This window comes from Oncorhynchus gorbuscha, linkage group LG10 (assembly GCF_021184085.1).
Source record: "Oncorhynchus gorbuscha isolate QuinsamMale2020 ecotype Even-year linkage group LG10, OgorEven_v1.0, whole genome shotgun sequence".
Classification (NCBI taxonomy): domain Eukaryota; kingdom Metazoa; phylum Chordata; class Actinopteri; order Salmoniformes; family Salmonidae; genus Oncorhynchus; species Oncorhynchus gorbuscha.
Genome location: NC_060182.1, coordinates 38,610,962 through 38,634,421, shown reverse-complemented (window position 1 = coordinate 38,634,421; position 23,460 = coordinate 38,610,962). Strand labels below are relative to the sequence as shown.

The following is a 23,460-nucleotide window of genomic DNA, read 5'->3' as shown; positions in this document are numbered from 1 at the left end:
TTGATGATACTTATGTGGTAGCTAGGTGTCAGAACCCTAGACACAGCGCCCAAACAAACACAATGCTGGTTGCAATTCAACTTTTCTGCAGGGTCCTTTGGCTTGGCTAGATGTGCAACACTGTACTGGTCACATATTTTTGAGTCAACATGTTGACAATAAGTATATCTGTGACAAACGTATAAAATAGCGCAATTGTTAAGACAACGAGCTTATTAAACTGACTGACTGGAACTAGATTGGTGAAATAGTCTAATTAAAATAAATTGCATAACCAATTTTAGAGATCTGTTTTGCAGATAATTGAAGCTATAATTTATAGGGTCACACTTGAGATGTTATATTCTGACTATTCAAGAACGAGTGGGGTAGCCTATGATGGAATATAATTTAGTCAAATGGTAAAGAGTTGTTTTTCTCATATGTCTCATTTGTATGTCAGGGGTGGGATATCCTATATATTATACGGTCCCATTTTGGAAATGAGAAAGGGGCGACAGCAAAGAGAGATTGGAATGTTTTTCTTTCAAATTGTCGACATTCATTGATGAATAATTCGTCATTTCTCTTCATGCTCACTAACCGATGGCAACAGTCCGCGAAATGTCCAGTATGTACACGTAAGGAGGGCTACCCTATTGAACTCACAGGGACTCAACTCCTGCTAATTCTGCACGCACTGATATTCTTTAAAATGTTCATCTGATTATCTGTCTGTCAGATATAAATTATAATTGTATTATATGTATGTATTATATAAATGTATTTTCTGTTATTATATACGAGGTTTCAAATGTATTAAAATAAAGGGGAGGGAGATGAACGAGTCGACTGCCTCTTGAAAAAGAACTAGGAAAATGTGAGGTTTGTCCTACCTCGTCCTGCGTACCTGCACTGGATCTCTCTCACTGACTGGCAACTTGAGACCACTGGCAACATAACGTTTTTCATCTCGGGAGACTAAAAAGTATAATGAACATGGGGACAGTGGATTTAAAAATCCTGTGTGTTTTATTTTTCTTCGTAATCTCAGTGCAGAGGGGATTTTCAGAGGAATACGGAGCACGCCTGGGAGCAAAAGAAATACCAATACAGGTGCGAATGATTTTATCTTCCTATTGGGACGAGTAATATCGGAAACTCTTGGAAAAATATAACATACTCATGACAGCCTCACAAAATCATGTTTAATTTTAAAAAATAACATTTTTTCCCAGTTCAACGAAAAATGTATTCCTCATACAAGGCTACATTCAATTTTGCACGCAATATGTATTTGTTGCACTCAAGTGAGGGGTAAACTATATAGAACATGTACAGGACTGCACGTTACTATAGGATGGATGGCAGATGTGAATACAATTACGCATTGGAAACAAACACATGATATAGCCTACACTATACAGTAAAGTCTACATTTACATGAATTAAAAATAAAGTTTCAATTACCCAAAAAAATCTAGAAAAAAATGTTCACTTCAGAATGAAGCCCTGCACATTGAAAGGTGCTCCTCTCTTTAATAAAGATCAACTGCCGCTTCGAACCAACTTCTCTGGTTTTAATCGATTTTTGTGGCGTCGATATGAGTCAGAAAGATTAATAGCCTAGAGTCAAAATTCACTACAAAGTGTAAATAGCATACTTTTGATCATCCAAAACGGCATTTTGTAAATTCCTTAGGATTTACTGGAGGGTTGGGTATAGATTACGACTTTACATGGGGAAACTCAATTTGAATCGTATTTACTGCCATTATACGTTACCCATGGGTCCACAGGGTTTACCATGAATTTGACTGTAATTTACAGGCAGCTCGGTGACAAGTAAAATTACGTATTTAATATTACAGTATACATTCTGTAATATACAGTATATGGTATCAAATTATGTACTGTGTACTGACATACAGCACAATATCGTAGAATTGACTGTATTATACTGATAAAAGTCAATGCTACCATAGTTTGAATGAATGGATGATATTAATTCAGTGTAGAGTTTGTATTTCACAGTGTGTTACTGTAATTACAAGGGATTGGTGCAAGCAGGTTGGCTGCTAGGTAAAGTGTTTACACATTACAGTATTAATTCATATTTAGGGTTTTATATTACTGTCACTTCTAGAGGCCTTAACAAAAGCTTCCAAACTGGCAGCAACTACAGGAAAAACAGACCAAAAGGACATGGCAAAATGCTGAACCATTTCAGTTTTAAGACTAGCTGCCTCCGGGCTCCCGAGTGGCGCAGTGGTTTAAGGCACTGCATCACAGTGCTAGCTGTGCCACTAGAGATTCTCGGTTCAAGTACAGGCTTTCACTTACGGGTGCAACAAATAGAGCCTCTTACAAGACACGCCTCAAAATATGTTAATGCTTCAGAAACAACAATGCCATGCACCCACTAATGATGAAAAGGTTTTTGGCGCTCCCAAGATACGGTATGGTACAACCTGTGGGGTCGAAATACAGCAATTTTCCCACAATGACCATAATGTATAGTATGCTGCAGTAAAACGTTTCAGAGTTTTTTTTATTTTTTATTTTTTATACTGTTGATGACACCTACAATTACCGTATACATTACAGTTTTCCATTACAGTGTCGTCAATGGGCCGCGCAGTGCATTCTGGGCGATTCTGGGTCAAGGAGATCACTCCTTCAAGGAGTGAATGTGAGTCAAAAGGGGGTGAAATGTAACCGAGGTCCACGCTTTTTTGATGAGTAACCTTGCTGGAGACTTGAAGACTTGTGTTAGCTTCCTGAACTCATCCCTATGGGCTTGAGCTAAGTAGACTAATAGTTTTGTGACATGCAGGAGATCCGGGTTCAAACCCAGTCAGTCACAAGAACAAGATTAAATAGGAAGTGGAAAAGCTATCCTTAGAAGGGCTATGACAGGGCTATAAAACTATATTCTTATGGGGGCCAAATAAAACATTTTGTCACACTCCCTTTTAACGTGTCCTGCACTTCATAGAGGATACAGAAGGAAGAATGTTGAATTCAAATGCAGTTTTTGTGGGCACTGAAATTTCTCCCTTTGTGAGATGAAATCTACACCTTTGATTAGGATGTTATAAGTCATTATTTAGTTGAATAATTTTTCAATTTTAAAGTCATTATTTCTATATAGCTTACACTTTCTTGCTCAGAACTAACTCGAATGGGGCTGGTGTGGCTTTGTGACGGTGATTGCTAGAGCAGCCAGACTTTACTCACTCAACTGTACGCAGTGCACTGACTAGTTTTTCATGCACATTCTTTAACTTGAGGAATACTGCACCAAATACCTTAGCTACAGTAGATGTAAAATTGGCAAAAACATCAAAATGAATCACAGATTTTCTTATTCTGGCTATTTTAAGGAAGTGATTATTTTGAGGAAGTAGCTATGTTGTTGCTACGGTGACTCAGGAGGGACAAACAACAGTACCTGCCAGTGTACGATATGCGAACATAACACAAACACATCAAACCACAGCCCCAAGATAACTCTCATTTTGGCTTTAGTCATGGCCGCTTGCATTTCTTAACGGGCAATCTTCAAAATGAGGCTAAATCAAGAAGTGCAGTCACCCTCTAATGTTATTTGTTTGCGTTGTATCTCCAGGATATGTGATAATGGATTGACACAGCAGTGATTTGTGAGCAAAAGGAACATTTGAAACTGAGCCTGTGCACTGTGCACCTCACTATCCCTCTGTGTACAGTGACAGCATTTATTTCCAGTCCCCCCTTCATTCATGAATAGCTTTGATTCAGCCTATTTTGACACAGAAATATTGACCCAACCCCACACATAGATCCTGGAGATTCATTTAAAAGGAGGGGATTTTGTAAACTAACTACAGTACTTGGTAGTATTTTGTTACTTTTCCAAGACAAGTTGCCCGCTTAAATACAATTTCTTATATTAGATAATGACCAAAATGTACTACATTTTAAATCATAATCTTTCCAGAATACAGTAGTACAAATGTGGGTAGACAGAATTGGGTGGAAGGTTAAATTACATAATAATGGTGTGGTGTGTTGAAAGTCTTTGAATGAACAATATACCCTAAATCTACTTTAACGCAATACTTTTCAACCCTCTACTATGGCGTTAGGGGAACTGTATGATCTTAAATCACTGCTATAAAGCTGTTATACATCTATTAAAGGGCCAGGGCAGTCATCAACGTCAATTACCTGTGTTTTATATATATTTCCACACTATGAGGTTGGAATAATACTGTTAAATTGTAAAAATGATGATGCCATCTTTGTGCAAGAGCTGTTTGAAAAGACCGCCTAAAATTTCAGCCTGTTTCGGTGGGATAGAGTTTTAGCCTGCCTGGTGACATAACCAGGTGGTAAATTAGTTAATAAACCAATAAGAAAGAGAGTTCCAAACCTCTCTGCCAATAACAGCCAGTTTTCAGTTTTTCCCTCCATACTCAGACCACTCCCAGGTAGTCCGAGCAAAATTCTTGCTTGAGAAATTACTTTTTGCTTAGATACTATTTTTGTTAATTTTTGACCATTTAAAAAAAACAATCACATTAAGGTACCTAATTGTTACTCAGAAATGATTTGATTTTGAGATAAAAACAGCTGCATTGGACTTTAAAGCCTTTAAGCTTTGCACAATGTTCAAAAGGCTTGTTTTAATTAAAATGTTTCCAAACTACAGGAGTCCAGCAATATTTTACTGTCAGGACCCTGGTGTGTACATAACAAACTACAACCTTGTATTCTGCTCTGCTGCGCTCAAACTCTATAGCTCTGCTGCGCTCAAACCCTATAGCTCTGCTGTGCTCAAACCCTATAGATCTGCTGCTCTCAAACCCTATTGCTATGCTGCGCTTGCTGCGCTCAAACCCTATAGCTCTGCTGCACTCAAACCCCGTAACTCTGCTCCGCTCAAACCCTATAGATCTGCTGCGCCCAAACCCTATAGCTCTGCTGCACTCAAACCCCGTAACTCTGCTGCACTCAAACCCTATAACTCTGCTGCGCCCAAACCCTATAGCTCTGCTGCACTCAAACCCCGTAACTCTGCTGCGCTCAAACCCTATAACTCTGCTGCGCTCAAACGCTACAGCTCTGCTGCACTCAAACCCCGTAACTCTGCTGCGCCCAAACCCTATAGCTCTGCTGCACTCAAACCCCGTAACTCTGCTGCACTCAAACCCCGTAACTCTGCTGCACTCAAACCCCGTAACTCTGCTGCACTCAAACCCCGTAACTCTGCTGCGCTCAAACCCTATAGCTCTGCTGCGCTCAAACGCTACAGCTCTGCTGTGCTCAACCCTATAGTTAGGATTCATTACACTTTTATTAACTTTCTCTGTATTGTTTTTCTCCCCAGAGAGTGAGACGCCAGAGCAAACCAGCAAAACCTTTGGTGAGTATGAGCTTCATGGAAAGTCCCAGTGGAATGTATCATTACCGAGACCAGTAAGATATCTTCGCACACACGCAACAACTGCCTGTGTAGACGGGCTGTGATAATATTGGATAGCATTCACTGAACATTGATCCCCTTCTAAATCATATCAATATGTGTGGTGGTGACTATTCCGCAGCAGACGGAGGCTGGCACTAAGACAGAATTGAATGAGCTGTATTCCGCCATAAGCAAACAAGAAAATGCTAATTCGTTTTACCAAATTTCTATCAGCATTTTAAATGTGCAACCATAGGCAAAAAAACTATGGACCACCTTTACTCCACACACAGAGACGCATACAAAGCTCTCCCTCGCCCTCCATTTGGCAAATCTGACCAGAATTCTATCCTGCTGATTCCTCCTTACAAGCAAAAATTAAAGCAGGAAGCACCAGTGACTAGATCAATGAAAAAGTGGTCAGATGAAGCAGATGCTAAGCTACAGGACTGTTTTTCTAGCACAGACTGGAATATGTTCTGGGATTCCTCTGATGGCATTGAGGAGTACACCATATCAGTCATTGACTTCATTAATAAGTGCATCGATGACGTCGTCCCCACAGAGACCGTATGTACATACCCCAACCAGAAGCCATGGATTACAGGCAACATCTGCACTAAGCTAAAGGCTAGAGCTGCCACTTTTAAGCTTACAAGAAATCCCGCTATGCCCTCCGACGAACCATCATACAGGCAAAGCGTCAATACAGGACTAAGATAGAATTGTACTACACCGGATCTGATGCTCGTCGATGTGGCAGGGCTTGTAAACCATTACAGACTACAAACTACAAAGGGAAGCACAGCCGAGAGCTGCCCAGTGACACAAGCCTACCAGAGGAGCTACAGTTGAAGACGGATGTTTACATATACCTTAGCCAAGTACATTTAAACTCAGTTTTTCACAATTCCTTACATTTAATCCTAGTGAAAATTCCTGTCTTAGGACAGTTAGGATCACCACTTCATTTTAAGAATGTGAAATGTCAGAATAGTACTAGAGAGAATGATTTATTTCAGCTTTGATTTCTTTCATCACATTCCCAGTGGATCAGAAGTTTACATACACTCAATTAGTATGTGGTACCATTGCCTTTAAATTGTTTAACTTAGGTCAAATGTTTCGGGTAGCCTTCCACAAGCTTCCCATAATAAGTTGGGTGAATTTTGACCCATTCCACATGACAGAGCTGGTGCAACTGAGTCAGGTTTGTAGGCCTCCATGCTCGCACACACTTTTTCAGTTCTGCCCACAAATGTTCTATAGGATTGAGGTCAGGGCTTTGTGATGGCCATTCCAATACCTTGACTTTGTTGTCCTTAAGCCATTTTGCCACAACTTTGGAAGTATGCTTGGGGTTATTGTCCATTTGGAAGACCCATTTGTGACTAAGCTTTAACTTCCTGACTGATGTCTTGAGATGTTGCTTCAATATATCCACATAATTTTCCTACCTCATGATGCCATCTATTTTGTGAAGTGCACCAGTCCCTCCTGCAGCAAAGCACCCCCACAACATGATGCTGCCACCCCCGTGCTTCACGGTTGGGATGGTGTTCTTTGGCTTGCAAGTCTCCCCCTTTTTACTCCAAACATAACAATGTTTTTATGGCCAAACAGTTATACATTTACATTTAAGTCATTTAGCAGACGCTCTTATCCAGAGCGACTTACAAATTGGTGCATTCACCTTATGACATCCAGTGGAACAGCCACTTTACAATAGTGCATCTAAATCTTTTAAGGGGGGTGAGAAGGATTACTTTATCCTATCCTAGGTATTCCTTAAAGAGGTGGGGTTTCAGGTGTCTCCGGAAGGTGGTGATTGACTCCGCTGTCCTGGCGTCGTGAGGGAGTTTGTTCCACCATTGGGGGGCCAGAGCAGCGAACAGTTTTGACTGGGCTGAGCGGGAACTGTACTTCCTCAGTGGTAGGGAGGCGAGCAGGCCAGAGGTGGATGAACGCAGTGCCCTTGTTTGGGTGTAGGGCCTGATCAGAGCCTGGAGGTACTGAGGTGCCGTTCCCCTCACAGCTCCGTAGGCAAGCACCATGGTCTTGTAGCGGATGCGAGCTTCAACTGGAAGCCAGTGGAGAGAGCGGAGGAGCGGGGTGACGTGAGAGAACTTGGGAAGGTTGAACACCAGACGGGCTGCGGCGTTCTGGATGAGTTGTAGGGGTTTAATGGCACAGGCAGGGAGCCCAGCCAACAGCGAGTTGCAGTAATCCAGACGGGAGATGACAAGTGCCTGGATTAGGACCTGCGCCGCTTCCTGTGTGAGGCAGGGTCGTACTCTGCGGATGTTGTAGAGCATGAACCTACAGGAACGGGCCACCGCCTTGATGTTAGTTGAGAACGACAGGGTGTTGTCCAGGATCACGCCAAGGTTCTTAGCGCTCTGGGAGGAGGACACAATGGAGTTGTCAACCGTGATGGCGAGATCATGGAACGGGCAGTCCTTCACCGGGAGGAAGAGCAGCTCCGTCTTGCCGAGGTTCAGCTTGAGGTGGTGATCCGTCATCCACACTGATATGTCTGCCAGACATGCAGAGATGCGATTCGCCACCTGGTCATCAGAAGGGGGAAAGGAGAAGATTAATTGTGTGTCGTCTGCATAGCAATGATGGGAGAGACCATGTGAGGTTATGACAGAGCCAAGTGACTTGGTGTATAGCGAGAATAGGAGAGGGCCTAAAACAGAGCCCTGGGGGACACCAGTGGTGAGAGCGCGTGGTGAGGAGACAGATTCTCGCCACGCCACCTGGTAGGAGCGACCTGTCAGGTAGGACGCAATCCAAGCGTGGGCCGCGCCGGAGATGCCCAACTCGGAGAGGGTGGAGAGGAGGATCTGATGGTTCACAGTATTGAAGGCAGCCGATAGGTCTAGAAGGATGAGAGCAGAGGAGAGAGAGTTAGCTTTAGCAGTGCGGAGCGCCTCCGTGATACAGAGAAGAGCAGTCTCTTATATTTTTATTTCATTAGACCAGTGGACATTTCTCCAAAAAGTACGATCTTTGTCCCCATGTGCAGTTGCAAACCGTAGTCTGGCTTTTTTATGGCGATTTCGGAGCAGTGGCATCTTCCTTGCTGAGCGGCCTTTCAGGTTATGTCGATATAGGACTTGTTTTACTGTGGATATAGATACTTTTGTACCTGTTTCCTCCAGCATCTTCACAAGGTCCTTTGCTGTTGTTTTGGGATTGTTTTGCACTTTTCGGACCAAAGTACGTTCATCTCTAGGAGACAGAACGCGTCTCCTTCCTGAGCGGTATGACGGCTGCGTGGTCCCATGGTGTTTATACTTGCATATTGTTTGTACAGATGAACATGGTACCTTCAGGCATTTGGAAATTGCTCCAAATGATGAACCAGACTTGTGGAGGTCTACATTTTTCTTCCGGAGGTCTTGGTTGATTTCTTTTGATTTTCCCATGAGGTCAAGCGAAGAGGCACAGGTACACCTCCAAGTGACTCAAATGATGTCAATTAGCCTATCAAAAGATTCTAAAGCCATGACATAATTTTCTGGAATTTTCCAAGCTGTTTAAAGGCACAGTCAACTTACTGAAAGTAAACTTCTGACCCACTGGAATTGTGATACAGTGAATTATAAGTGAAATAATCTGTCTGTAAACAATTGTTGGAAAAATAACTTGTGTCATGCACAAAGTAGATGTCCTAACCGACTTGCCAAAACTGTAGTTTGTTAACAAATAATTTTTGGAGGGGTTGACTCCAATGACTCCAACCTAAGTGTATGTAAACTTCCGACATCAACTGTACTTCTATGCTCACTTCGAGGCAAATAACACTGAAATTTGTATGAGAGCACTAGCTGTTCTGGAAGACTGTGTGATTACGCTCTCCGCAGCTGATCTGAGTAAGACCTTTGAACAGGTCAACATTCACAAGGCCGCAGGGCCAAACGGATTACCAGGACGTGAACTGCGAGCATGCGCTGACCAACTGGTTAGTGTCTTCACTGACATTTTCAACCTCTCCATGACTGAGTCTGTAATACCAACATGTTTTAAATAGGCACCATGGTGCCTGTGCCCAAGAACACTAAGGTAACCTGCCTAAATGACTACTGACCCGTAGCACTCACATCTGTAGCCATGAAGTGCTTTGAAAGGCTGGTCATGGCTCACATCAACACCATTATCCCAGAAACCATAGACCCACTCCAATTTGCATACCGCCCCAACAGATCCACAGATGATGCAATCTCTATTGCACTCAACACTGCCCTTTCCCACCTGGACAAAAGTAACACCTATGTGAGAATGCTATTCATTGACTACAGCTTAGCATTCAACACCATAGTGCCCTCAAAGCTAATCAATAAGCTAAGGACCCTGGGACCAAACACCTCCCTTTGCAACTGGATCCTGGACTTCCTGACGGGTCGCCCCCAGGTGGTAAGGGTAGGTAACAACATATCCACCACGCTGATCCTCAAAACGGGGCTCCCCAGGGGTACGTGCTCAGTCCCCTCCTGTACTCCCTGTTCGCTCATGACTGCACGGCCAGTCACGACTCCAACACCATCATTAAGTTTGCCAATGACACAACCGTGGTTGGCCTGATCACCGACAACGATGAGACAGCCTATAGGGAGGAGGTCAGAGACCTGGCCGTGTGGTGCCAGGACAACAACCTCTCCCTCAACGTGATCAAGACAAAGGAGATGATTGTGGACTACAGGAAAAATAGGACCAAGCACGCCCCCATTTCCATCGACGGGGCTGCAGTGGAGCAGGTTGAGAGCTTCAAGTTTCTTGATGTCCACATCACCAACAAACTAACATGGTCCAAGCACACCAAGACAGTCGTGAGGAGGTCACGACAAAACCTATTCCCCCTCAGGAGACTGAAAAGATTTCACATGGGTCCTCAGATCCTCAAAAGGTTCTACAGCTGCACCATTGAGAGCATCCTGACTGGTTGCATCACTGCCTGGTATGGCAACTGCTCAGCCTCCGACCACAAGGCACTACAGGGGGTAGTGCGAACGGCCCAGTACATCACTGGGGCCAAGCTTCCTGCCATCCAGGACATCTCCTCCAGGCCGTGTCAGAGGAACACCCGGTGTCAGAGGAACGCCCTAGTTCTCTCTGCTACCGCACATCAAGCGGTACCGGAGAGCCAAGTCTAGGTCCAAGAGGCTTCTAAACAGCTTCTACCCCCAAGCCATAAGACTCCTGAACATCTAATCAAATGGCTACCCAGACTATTTGCATTGCCCCCCCCCCCCCCCCCCCCTCACTCAAACCTCTTTTACACCGCTGCTACTCTCTGTTGTTATCATCTATGCATTGTCACTTTAATAACTCTACCTACATGTACATATTATCTCAACTAACCGGTGCCCCCACACACTGACTCTGTACCGGTACCCCTTTGTATATACTCTATCTATTGTTATTTTACTGCTGCTCTTTAATTGCTTGTTACTTGTATTTCTTATTCGTATCTGTATTTTTTTTAAACTGCATTGTTGGTTAGGGGCTCGTAAGTAAGGATTTCACAGTAAGGTCTACACCTGTTGTATTCAGCACATGCGACTAATATGATTTGATTTGACATTAACCTCCATGTGTGCTAGAGATGATTTTTTGCCAGTTGTATACCCATAAGGGAGAAGACAAGCCTACATTGTTTTACTAGCAATACAAGAAACGCTTCACATTAAGCCCTTTGAAATAAGCCAATCCTGGGACTTTAATGACATCATTGATGACATCTGGATAGAAACATGATGATCAAACATGCCAGTTTTAGGTTATGAGGAAATCATGCTGTGAGTGTAGATCTAGCTATCACTTTCATTGCAATCTGTATTTTCAACCTGTGTGCCACACAGAATGAGAAACCCTACAGTAGTACTGTATCTCAGTGGAGCCATCATTTTATTTGATGCTTTGAATGTTGCCAATGATAGATTGTAGATCATCAAGCATTCGGTGTCCGTTGTATCAGAAAGCTTGTCCACTGTCTTTGATACTGGTAAGTATCTAGAAACCAGTCTGTTAGTCTCTCAGTAGCTCAGGTCTGGCTGTGTCCCGACCTGGCAGTAATGTGGCCCAGCTGACCAGATTGGTCCCAGCAGGGCCCAGAATTATCCAAGTAAACAACGGGGTGGGAGGGATATCTTGCAGACTGTGGCTTTGTAACATTTGTCTAAACTTGTCAAGGCACTGAAGTCTGGTTAAAAAAAGCCTGGTAATACTTGGGTTTTCATTCACAAAAGATCCCCATCAGTACTCAAACCTGCGTCTCTGCAACTGTCAGTCAAACACCTTAGCAATTACACCGAGAGGTCCAAACCTATTGTTGAGGTCGCTATTGGCTTTGTACTTGGGTAGCCATATAACGATTTCATCAGATCAAATGTGAATGTTCTTTGATGACTGTTTTCTGGATTCATCTGTTCCCAGCTGAAGGTGACAGACTACCATGTGAGGTGTTCTGTCATGTCTCGCTACTCCCACACCACCATCCAGAGCTCTGTGTGGAACCAGCTAGCTGTCACCAAGGAGGCAGCCTTTGAGGTGGACCTGCCCTCAGCAGCATTCATCTCCAACTTCACAATGTGAGTCAGTCACACACTTTAAGTCAAGTGAAGTTTACTTTATTATCCCAAGAGGAGGAAATGTTGTTTTTTGTACCCCTCACTCACACAAGCTCACAGGCAGCAGGAGAGGCTATGAGTGAGAACCAGCCAGCTAGTTCTCACTCTCTCTCTCTCTCTCTCTCTCTCTCTCTCTCTCTCTCTCTCTCTCTCTCTCTCTCTCTCTCTCTCTCTCTCTCTCTCTCTCTCTCTCTCTCTCTCTCTCTCTCTCTCTCTCTCTCTCTCTCTCTCTCTCTCTCACCTCTATTTTTCTTTTAGTCACTTCATCCCAGGAAGTGGGCCTATAATCAAATTAATTGTTCCTTCCCTTGGAATGATGTAATCCCTCTATCCTGGGCGCCAGTTTCTTCGCTGTTGCCAACTCTTGCTGCTTGACGATGAGTGACAAGGAGTTGGCATAATAGCACAAACAGAATGGCACAGAATGGCTAATATTCTTCAGGGTCAAAAATTTATTTTGGTCTGTGAAGGGGGGTAAAGTATAAGATAAGAGGTCCTAGATTTTTTTTTAATTAAAAGGAGGGTAAAGCTTGGTAGTAAATAAACAAAATAAATCCCAAATGCCAGTGAGGTCTGCGGTTTCCGGACATACTCCCCAAAATAAAAATTTCAGAGGAATTATGTCAGGAACTGACATTCCGTTCGGTGTGGAGGGGAGACATATAATTTGACTACTAAGAAGGCTGGAAACCACTCTGCCACTCTCCTTTAAAAAATGCTAAATATAAACAAGATAAATAAGTCAACATTAAAGACCCAACGAGGAGCCTGGGGTTGGGTTTGGGTCAGAAGAGGGAGGAGTCTGGGGGATCTTAAAAGCAGATGAATACCATGCTTTGTAAATATGTAAAAAAGTTAGTAGAGAAAATGACAGAAGCATGCCCTGTGCCCCCCCCCCCCTCACCTGCGAAGTTTACCAAGGTATATATAAACAAGCCAAGGTACACATGCTACGCAGACCTGCACGCACACACATGCAAACACATACTGACACACATAGCCAACACACATATCCATTTACATGTAATCAAATGGGGGATGTAAACTCTTGAAAATAGACAGTTTTACATGCGGACTAACTCTCTGATGCATGCATTTAATAACACACATCTTTCTCTGTCACACGTACGAGCACACACACACACACACACACACACACACACACACACACACACACACACACACACACACACACACACACACACACACACACACACACACACACACACACACACACACACACACACACACACACACACACACACACATCCTTGGAAGTTGTGGGAATGTACACTACCGTTCAAAAGTTTGGGGTCACTTAGGGTTAGGGTTTGATCAGAAATACAGTGTAGACATTGTTAATGTTGTAAATGACTATTGTAGCTGGAATACCTACATAGGGGTACAGAGGCGCATTATCAGCAACCAACACTCCAGTGTTCCAATGGCACGTTGTGTTAGCTAATCCAAGTTTATAATTTTAAAAGGCTAATAGAACATTAGAAAACCCTTTTGCAATTATGTTAGCACAGCTGAAAACTATTGTCCTGATTAAAGAAGCAATAAAACTGGCCTTCTTTAGACTAGTTGACTATCTGGATCATTAGCATAGGACAACCACGCTCTCACCAAGCTCTAATAAACTTTTGGTTTTTCAGAACGTTCTGTGAAAGCTGGAACACACACACACGACACTTCACCAATTAACCCAGAAGGAAAATAACTGTGGTGACTGTGTTTCTTTAGTTCAGTGGCGTTTCACAACGTGGGACTGAGGGGCCTTGTGTTCTGTGTGTAGGTCACTCATGTGCAGCCGTTCCCAGTTCCCACTCCCTCTCAGCCACACATACATACAGGCCCCTCTATTTTCCACCCTGCTAAACCCACCATTTCCTTCTGCTCTGTGTCCGGAACAAGACCTGCTTCAAGGCTGGAGATTTATTTTGGTTGGTCCCTGTTGGTTTTTATTTAAATATATTTTTTTCAAAGGACATGACCTTATTTTAGCACTTCATCACATGATGACAGAAAGGCGGTGAGAATTTAGGAACTGTATGGTTTGGATTAGGGTGTGTGAGCTCTGGTCCAGTTTGGTTGGGTATGGAGTAGGTTCCAGGGGCCACAGAGGGGGCATTTTTCAGTTATCATGGGTGCGTCTCCTATCCAAACACATAACGGTCAGGTCAAAAGTAGTCTACTATATGGAATAGGGTGTCATTTGGGATACAGAAATTGTTACTGAAAAGAGATATTATAATGTCCTGAGACCCTTTCATGGCCTCCGCGGAACCTACACCGAACCATTTCCCAACCAAATCATTGACCAGAGCTCACAGAGCTCATATTTTCAGAGGGGAATGACTCCCCCCTCTCACCCTTCCCTTCACCCTACCTTTCCTCTCTAGCATGTTTTTGAACTTAATTTGTGAACCAGCACGATACACGTTTGTCCTCCATCTAACACAAATGCGGTGAAGTACTCTGTTGCCTTGTAACGTGTGACTAATAGTGTAAGTTAGTTGCCGTCAAGGAAGGTTTGTTTACCGCAAATAAACCTAGATATTTACCGTCCATGAGGCCAATGCATGTTCCTTAACATAGTCTGACCATTGCGAGTTACACGTGTTACCTCATCCTTCCCTCTGCCCCCAGCACCTCCAATGGCAAAGTGCACATCGCCCAGGTGAAGGAGAGGGGTGTGGCCAGGAAGATCTATGACGCAGCCAAGAAGCAAGGAAAAACAGCTGGACTCGTTGCCACCAAGTCAGTCTGAGAAAGTATTTCATACCACAATCCATCTTTGATATGTGTTTTATTTCGGATTTCTTTGTTTTATCTGGGGGAAAAGTACAACAACGCATCTGTATTGTAGACGTATGGACACCCGTCACCCACCACACTCATTTAAATCTTTTAGCACTTCTACTCAGATCAGTTGTACTTGCCTGCTTCAAATTCTTTCCATTTCACCACAGTTTTCCAAGTCATTCTTTCACCAGTTACCACCGCCACCACTCCAATACCTCTCTCTTGCTGTGTCTTCATCTCAGGGAGAGGGAGATCGAGAAGTTCCGCATGGCGGTGAGTGTTCCCTCAGGGAGCCGGATTTCCTTCTCGCTGTCCTACGAGGAGCTGCTGCCCCGCAGGCTGGGTCGCTATGAACTGATCCTGGGCCTGAGGCCTGGAGGACTGGTCACTAATTTCACCCTGGATGTCAGCATAGCAGAGAGGACGGGACTCCGCTTCGTCAAGGCCCTCCCGCTGAAGTCCAGCCGACGGCTCTCCAACACTGTCACAGGTAACATAGGAAAAGGCAGCAGTTATTGTTTATCGTCAAAGTAAGTAAGCAGTGTTAGTTTTGACACAAGCAGCGTGTTTGAGGGGATCAGTTTGAACAAGGCAAGTTGCATGATCACTCATCTGGATCACAGTGATGAGTAGGTATTGTATAGTAGGATGCAATGTACATGTAGTACACCTCAAACATGCACATTGACATGGGTGTTCTCTGGTCTTCCTCTCCCATCCAGGTGAGACAGAAGCCCCAGCCTCCACTGAGATCCAGCAGAACCCTTGTTGTGCCCGTGTTCATTACAACCCCAGCCTGCAGCAGCAGAGCAGTGTCACCTCGAAGGGACTCAACGCTGACTACATCATCCAGTACGATGTAGAGCTCAGTGACCTCATGGGAGACATCCAGGTCAGCGCACAAAACACACATACGCGCAAGCACTCCACACTGTGTAGGCCCAAACTCTTACACAACAAATACTGTACAAAGACGGTATCTAGCGAGGCAATCATCTAATCCAATGAGGGATTCTTCTCTTCTGTTGGCCTGCCTCAGGTGTTTGATGGATACTTTGCCCACTACTTTGCACCTCGGGGGCTTCCTGTGGTCCCCAAGGATGTCATCTTTGTTATTGATGTCAGTGGCTCCATGATTGGCACCAAGATCAAACAGGTACAGTAGATGTTTTACCCCTCTCAAATTGCATCCAGCTACACCTCATTCATTTAGACAAGAATGACAACATTGACACTACATTATATCAATAAAATGATCATTTCTCTTCTCGCTCTGTATTGGTGTGGACCAGACAAAGCAGGCAATGTCCACTATCCTGGGAGATCTTCGTGAAGGGGACCACTTCAACATCATCACCTTCTCAGACAAGGTCCTCACCTGGAAGAAGGGTCGCACAGTGAGGGCCACGCGGAATAACGTACGAGACGCTAAGGAATTTGTCAAGAGGATCATCGCTGAGGGATGTAAGTGGGATTGAGTCTGATGTGCTCGAATTGTATTATATCTGCAGCAACCTGACAAGACCGCTAAAACACGGTCTGTATTCCATCTTCTGTCTCCTCTTCTGCATCCTCTCTCCTCCATTTCCTCCACACCTCCCTCTCTTCTCCACACCACCTTCCCTTCTCCACGCCACCTTCCCTTCTCCACGCCACCTTCCCTTCTCCACGCCACCTTCCCTTCTCCACACCACCTTCCCTTCTCCACACCACCTTCCCTCTCTCATCCTCCAGGGACCAACATCAACGCGGCCCTCCTCTCAGCCGCCCAACTGGTCAACCCCTCTGCCTCCTCCTCGTCCACTTCCGGTGGCTTCCGTCGGGTCCCTTTGGTCATCTTCTTGACGGACGGTGAAGCTACCATCGGCGTGACGTCCGGCGAATCTATCCTTAGCAACGCTAAGAGCGCTCTGGGTTCCGCCTCTCTGTTTGGCCTAGCCTTCGGAGACGACGCCGACTTCCCCTTGCTGCGGCGCCTGGCACTGGACAACCGTGGCATGGCGAGGATGGTGTACGAGGACACAGACGCGGCACTCCAGTTGAAGGGATTCTACGATGAGGTAGCCAGCCCGCTACTGTCAGACATCCAGCTGACCTACTTGGACGACCAGGCCTTCGACGTCACCCGCTCCCTCTTCCCTAACTACTTCCAGGGCTCAGAGCTGGTGGTCACTGGGAAGGTCAAGCCAGGGGTCAGGAATCTGAGGGTTGGTATAACATCATGTTGTAATTGTCCATTGTTTTTACCATGAGTTGATGGAACATTTAATTTTTGGGGAAATATTGATATTGATAAAGCTTTTGTTTTATTTGCTTCTCTTCATTTCTCTTCCCTTCTCTTCTCTTCATTTCTCTTCCCTTCTCTATTCCCTTCTCTTCTCTTCATTTCTCTTCTCTATTCCCTTCTCTTCATTTCTCTTCTCTTCTCTATTCCCTTCTCTTCTCTATTCTCTTCTCTTCTCTATTCCCTTCTCTTCTCTTCATTTCTCTTCTCTTCTCTATTCCCTTCTCTTCTCTATTCCCTTCTCTTCTCTTCTCCATTCCCTTCTCTTCTCTATTCCCTTCTCTTCTCTATTCCCTTCTCTTCTCTTCATTTCTCTTCTCTATTCCCTTCTCTTCTCTTCTCTATTCCCTTCTCTTCTCTTCATTTCTCTTTCCTTCTCTTCTCTTCTCCATTCCCTTCTCTTCTCTTCATTTCTCTTCTCTATTCCCTTCTCTTCTCTTCATTTCTCTTCCCTTCTCTATTCCCTTCTCTTCTATTCTCTATTCCCTTCTCTATTCCCTTCTCCTCTTCATTTCTCTTCCCTTCTCTATTCCCTTCTCTTCCTTTCTCTATTCCCGTTTCCTCTTGTCTTAATTTCTCTTCCCTTCTCTATTCCCTTCTCTTCTCTTCATTTCTCTTCCCTTCTCTATTCTCTTCTCTTCATTTATCTTCCCTTCTCTATTCCCTTCTCTTCTCTTCATTTCTCTTTCCTTCTCTTTTCCCTTCTCTTCATTTCTCTTCCCTTCTCTTCTCTTCTCTTCATTTCTCTTCCCTTCTCTATCCTCTTCTCTTCCCTTCTCTTCTCTTCTCTTCCCTTCTCTTCTCTTTTCTATTCCCTTCTCTTCTCTTCTCTTAATTTATCTTCCCTTCTCTTCTCTTCTCTTCTCTATTCCCTTCTCTTCTCTTCTCTATTCCCTTCTCTTCATTTCTCTTCCCTTCTCTTCATTTCTCTTCCCTTCTCTATTCCCTTCTCTTCATTTATCTTCCCTTCTCTATTCTCTTCTCTTCTCTTCTCTTCTCTTCTCTTCTCTTCTCTATTCCCTTCTCTTCTCTTCTCTTAATTTCTCTTCCCTTCTCTTCTCTTCTCTATTCCCTTCTCTTCTCTTCTCTATTCCCTTCTCTTCTCTTCTCTTAATTTCTCTTCCCTTCTCTTCTCTTCTCTATTCCCTTCTCTTCTCTATTCCCTTCCCTTCTCCTCTCTTCCCTTCTCTTAATTTATCTTCCATTCTCCTCTCCTCTCTTCTCTTCCTTTCTCTTCCCTTCTCCTCTCCTCTCTTTTCTTCATTTATCTTCTCCTCTCTTCTCTTCATTTCTCTTCCCTTCTCCTCTCTTCTCTTCATTTCTCTTCCCTTCTCTCCTCTCTTCTCCTCATTTCTCTTCCCTTCTCCTCTCTTCTCTTCATTTCTCTTCCCTTCTCCTCTACTCTCTTCTCTTCATTTCTCTTTCCTTCTCCTCTCCTCTCTTCTCTTCATTACTCTTCCCTTCTCTTCTCCTCTCTTCCTTTCTCTTCCCTTCTCCTCTCCTTGCTTCTCTTCTATTCTCTTCTTAGGTGTCTCTGACAGCCAGTGACTCTAAGCAGAAAGTGAAGATCGAGAACGACGTGTTGGTGTCTAAAGGAGAGGAGAATGGGACAGCTTACTCCATGGGCTGCCCTGGGGGCATGGGTGGGATATCCAGCTTCGTACGTCATCTCTGGGCTTACTTCACGATCAAAGAGCTGCTGCTGGCCAAACTGAACAGCACCGACCTGGTCATGCAGAAACTGCTGGGCGAGAAGGCAACCAACCTCTCCCTCAAGTTCAACTTTGTCACGCCGGTTACTTCCCTTGTTGTAGTCAAGCCTGATGCAGATGAAATTCCTACCACAGCGTCAACTACGACAGCTCAACCCGCCACCACAACCACCACCAAGCCTACCACCATCAACACCACGAGTAGAGCTACTACAACAACCACAGTTGCCCACACTACTGCCACCGAAATAGCCTCCCCCCATCCCTGTGAAAAAGCCCAGGAGTAACGAAGCTAAGCCAGACCCTCTTGTCACCAAGCATCCCCATCCCCAACCTCCACCTCAACCCAGAAAGGCCTCCACCCCACCCACCCCAGCAAAAACAGTGGCTCCACCATCCCCAAAGAAAACCACTAAGACTAGCACCCCCAGCCCCAGTGCCGCCAAAACCGTCCTTGCCCCTCTCTCGGGAAAAAATCCCACCCCTCCTCCCAGCTCTCCTAAAACTGCCCCTGCCCCTCCCGCCAGGATATTCTCTACCCCCCCTGGCCAACTCGTTCAAAACAGCTGCCGCTCCTGCACCTGGGAAAACCACAACCACCCCTCCACCCAACATAGTAAAGACCGTCCCTACCACATCACCCACCACAGTTAAGACTACAGTCCCTACAACTGTGAAAACCACTACCTCCACTACCACTCCCACCTCAGTCAGAACCGATCCAACCCCTGCTCTACAGCCTTGGAAACCCGCCACGCCCCTTCCCATCTCTGTTAGAACAGTCCTCCCTCCAGTTAGAATACCCCTCTCCTCCTCCTCTTCAGAGAATGCCACCATGTCTGCCACTGATGCCCATCCACCTCAGGTTACCACATTCCTGTACAGTGTTCTGTCCGTCGCCCCTACTCCAGCTCCACAGGGAGGTAACACAGACTCAGTCTCAGATGTGGAACAGATTGCCACCTTTGTCTCTGCCACATTTGCCCCCATGCCAGGCATCACAGACGGGCCTAAACTGTGGGAGGCTGCAGGACTACTGGGTTGGTATTCCACTAATCTTGGAAACTCAGAACTAAAATCTCACAGGTGCTTGATTAAGTTCTGAGGGTAGATATTTTAGAAAAGGGCGTAAGTAGGGCGGTAGCTCCATCCCTGTCTCTCTCTGCAAGTGTAAGGGCTGAATGTCCCCTCCTCTTCCAAAATTTTAAAGATGTGAGCCACTGTGATATCGTGATTTATCCAAATCATCAATTACAAAAACCAGCCCTCCAGAACAATATTCCTTGTTAGTCATTGCGTCCCACAGTCTGTTGACAGATGCTACAATACCATTTATGAGATTGGTTTTCTCGCTCTCTGTCAATCTCACTTGGAACTTAAATGTAATGTAATGTAACTTCAACTACTACAATGCAAAGTAAAGTTGATAATACTCGTCTTAAAGGATACATTTTTAATTAAATAACAGTATTGCATATTATATGAATTGTGTTGCATCAGGTAATGAACTTACAGTCCATATCTTGTACCTGTAAATATTAGTACAATTGAATGCTGAATGCAGCACCGGCACTATCAATCCACCATTTCTGGCTGAATTGTGACATGTTCCTCTTCTTTCCACCAGATGTCTCCACATCCATCCAGATCCATAGAAAAGGTGAATCAACCATACCAGAAGATTTCATCATTCTGTTTCAGCTCTGTTGCACAAATGTCCTGAAATATAATTCTTGAAAGGGATACATGCTGTATTTGAATACAGAGATAATGGGTAGGAGGTTAAAAAGTGATGAAGTAGTCCTTTAGTGTATCACTGTCTCATTCTGTGTTTTCTCCATGTCTCTCTACCTTAGATATGGACCGGGATAAAGGTGAGTTCCTCTCTTACTTCCCTGCATTGAAAAACCAATTCATTGCAACAGCATGTATGTTGTTGTATCTTCAAAGCTGTCGTTTCCTCCTATAGAGATTCTGATGAAAGCCCCTCAGACCAACTCAGGGAGAGGATATTTTTTTACTGTGTCTGTCTGGTGTCTCATGATGACCATATGATTGGATCTTTTAGATTATGATGCAACCTACGACCAAGACTACGACCTCAACTATGATTCCTGTAAGTCACAGTTGACTAATATGTAGAACTATTTAGTTGTGTTGGCAATAGGGATACTTTGTACGTTCCCTCAGTTGATACAGATATTTAACACGCTTTCGGAATTTGTATCTTTTCAGGGGATGAATCAGCATCAAATCTTTGTAAGTATTTCATTGTTTTTCTGTGTAGTCTAGCATAAGATCAATGTACTTCAGATATGTTAGTAGGCTCTGATCTGTCATTGGTTTCAGTGCTTCAGAAAGATAACACGCAGTCTCAGTTGTACCTGTTGTCCTTCCAGTGCCAGGCCCCACCTCCAGACTGAGTTCTGTCAGAGTCTTCTCCTCTTCTGGTAAGGTGCTTACACTTTAACCAGTAACATAACATAACCAGTAACGTAACATATAACTGTAAAATATGTTTCTCACCTTTGTCTTTATGTTCAATGTTTTTTATTTTAGTTGATGGTGACCCTCATTTTATGGTCCAGCTCCCCAAACTGAAACAGAATCTGTGTTTCACGGTGGACGGCAGGGCCAACGACGTACTGAGACTGCTGGAAGACCCAGAGAGAGGTTAGTCAGCACAGACTACCACAAACAAAAGTCCAGAACGGTAGTCTTATATTAGTGGCATGTCATTGAATTTAAGAAATGTGCCCTATAATCTACTTTAGAAGGACCATAACATTTTATAGGCACACAGTATATTAAAATGGGATCACATTAAAGAACACCTACATTCTGTAAGTTGGCACGCACACTCATATGCGCGCACACACACAGCTAACCCATGCCTTCCTCTTCCCCTCAAGGTATCACGGTGGACGGCCATCTCATGTGGGCTCCGTCCAAGCAAGACGTAGAGGACCGCTCCCGCACTTACTTTGACAAGATAACCATCTCCGCTGCCATGGGCGGGCGCGGCGGGCTGGGTGGCATAGTGATCACACTCTCATTGGACGCCGTGGTGGTGGAAGGGGAGGGACGGGACACCCTACCCACTAATCTGCAGGGATCTGTAACGAGGCAGGGTGTGGCGGTATCCGTGGACACCACAGATGACTTCCATCAGAGCTGTCGGATGGAGCTGGCGAAGGATATTTGTTTCCTGGTTCTGTTCCACCACTACAAACAGCCCAGCTACCTGCAGATGGCGCACCTCGGGTTCTATATCACTGATGGACAAGGCCTCTCTCCTTCAACCCAAGGCCTACTGGGTACGTTGTCTTTAAACCAGTTTCCTTGACTTGTTAAATACACCTGGCCCTAAAGTGTTGCTGTATAAAAGGCTATGGGAAAATACTATACATATGTTGTGAGTGACTGCCCTCTCATTGTCCCCTCTTTCCAACAGGCCAGTTCCAGCATGCGGACATGAGTGTGACGCCGGTGAAGGACCCTAGTGACACACCGCCCCAGCCTAGTAAAGATGGGGTCTTGTCCAGGGGGGTGCTGAGCTGGGGGGCGATTCACGTACCCATCACCCTACAGGACAAGACCCTGAAGGACACAGTGAGGAAACGTCACCTGGGCAGGTGTTGGGTCGTGCCCAAGGCACAGGTGGAGAAACTGTTGGGTCATCCATACCAGAGCTACCTGGTGGATAACATGTAAATACTATTTTCAAATGTCCATCCAGTATTAGCACTCCACTTAGAATACACATGCCTAGTACATTGCTTCATACCAAGTGGTATGCTAGTATAGAGATTGGAACCGAGCCACTCATCTAGCTACCAACACCTCAAAGCTGGGCAGCTCAGGCCAATGGGAAAATACAGTGTCTCTGCAAGGACAAACAGCACTGTGACTAGTGTGCTGCTGGCTAGCCTTCAATACCAACATCACATAGTGGGTTATTACTCTCTCTCCTCTGAAAGTGTGCATGAATTCATGTTCATGATTATGAAAATGAGAGAGAGACAGAGAGAGGGACACAAAGAGAGACAGATACAACGACAAACAAAGACAAAAGAGAGAGAGAGACAGAGATTGAGTCCAGTAAGAAATCTAAAGAATGATGAGGTAATTCTCATAGGTGTCAGACATGGAAATATAATATAGGAGATGGGATGAGGTCATTGCACCAATGTCTTTCTGAAATAACAACAGGGGACAGACTTCATCTGCTGTTAACGTGGCAACAGTTAGATATGTTAATTGTCTCTATACCTCTGCAGACAAATGCTGCTTGATCTTGACATACAGCTAAATCCAAACTCTCATTCGCAAAAAAAATCATATGCTTCATGAGGACAATTTATAATTCCAATGTTATAACAAATATATGAATAGATCATTTGATTTTTTAGCAATGTGTCATTTTATATAGAGGGTCAGAGTTGTATTTTAATTGTTTCAGTTTTATTGTGAAGTATAAATTATAAAAGGACTAAATCTTATTTAAAAACAATTGTCTATGGAACTCGTCGTGGTGTTATCGGATTAAGTTTTACACAAAATCATTTACTTCTGTTGAAACACAGACAC

At 44.4% G+C, this 23,460-nt stretch overlaps 1 pseudogene; it reads left to right on the top strand.

Moving 5' to 3' along the window:
- The first annotated feature begins 122 nt into the window (after nucleotides 1-122).
- LOC124046033 lies at nucleotides 123-23,377 on the top strand (annotated as a pseudogene).
- The last annotated feature ends 83 nt before the right edge of the window (nucleotides 23,378-23,460 follow it).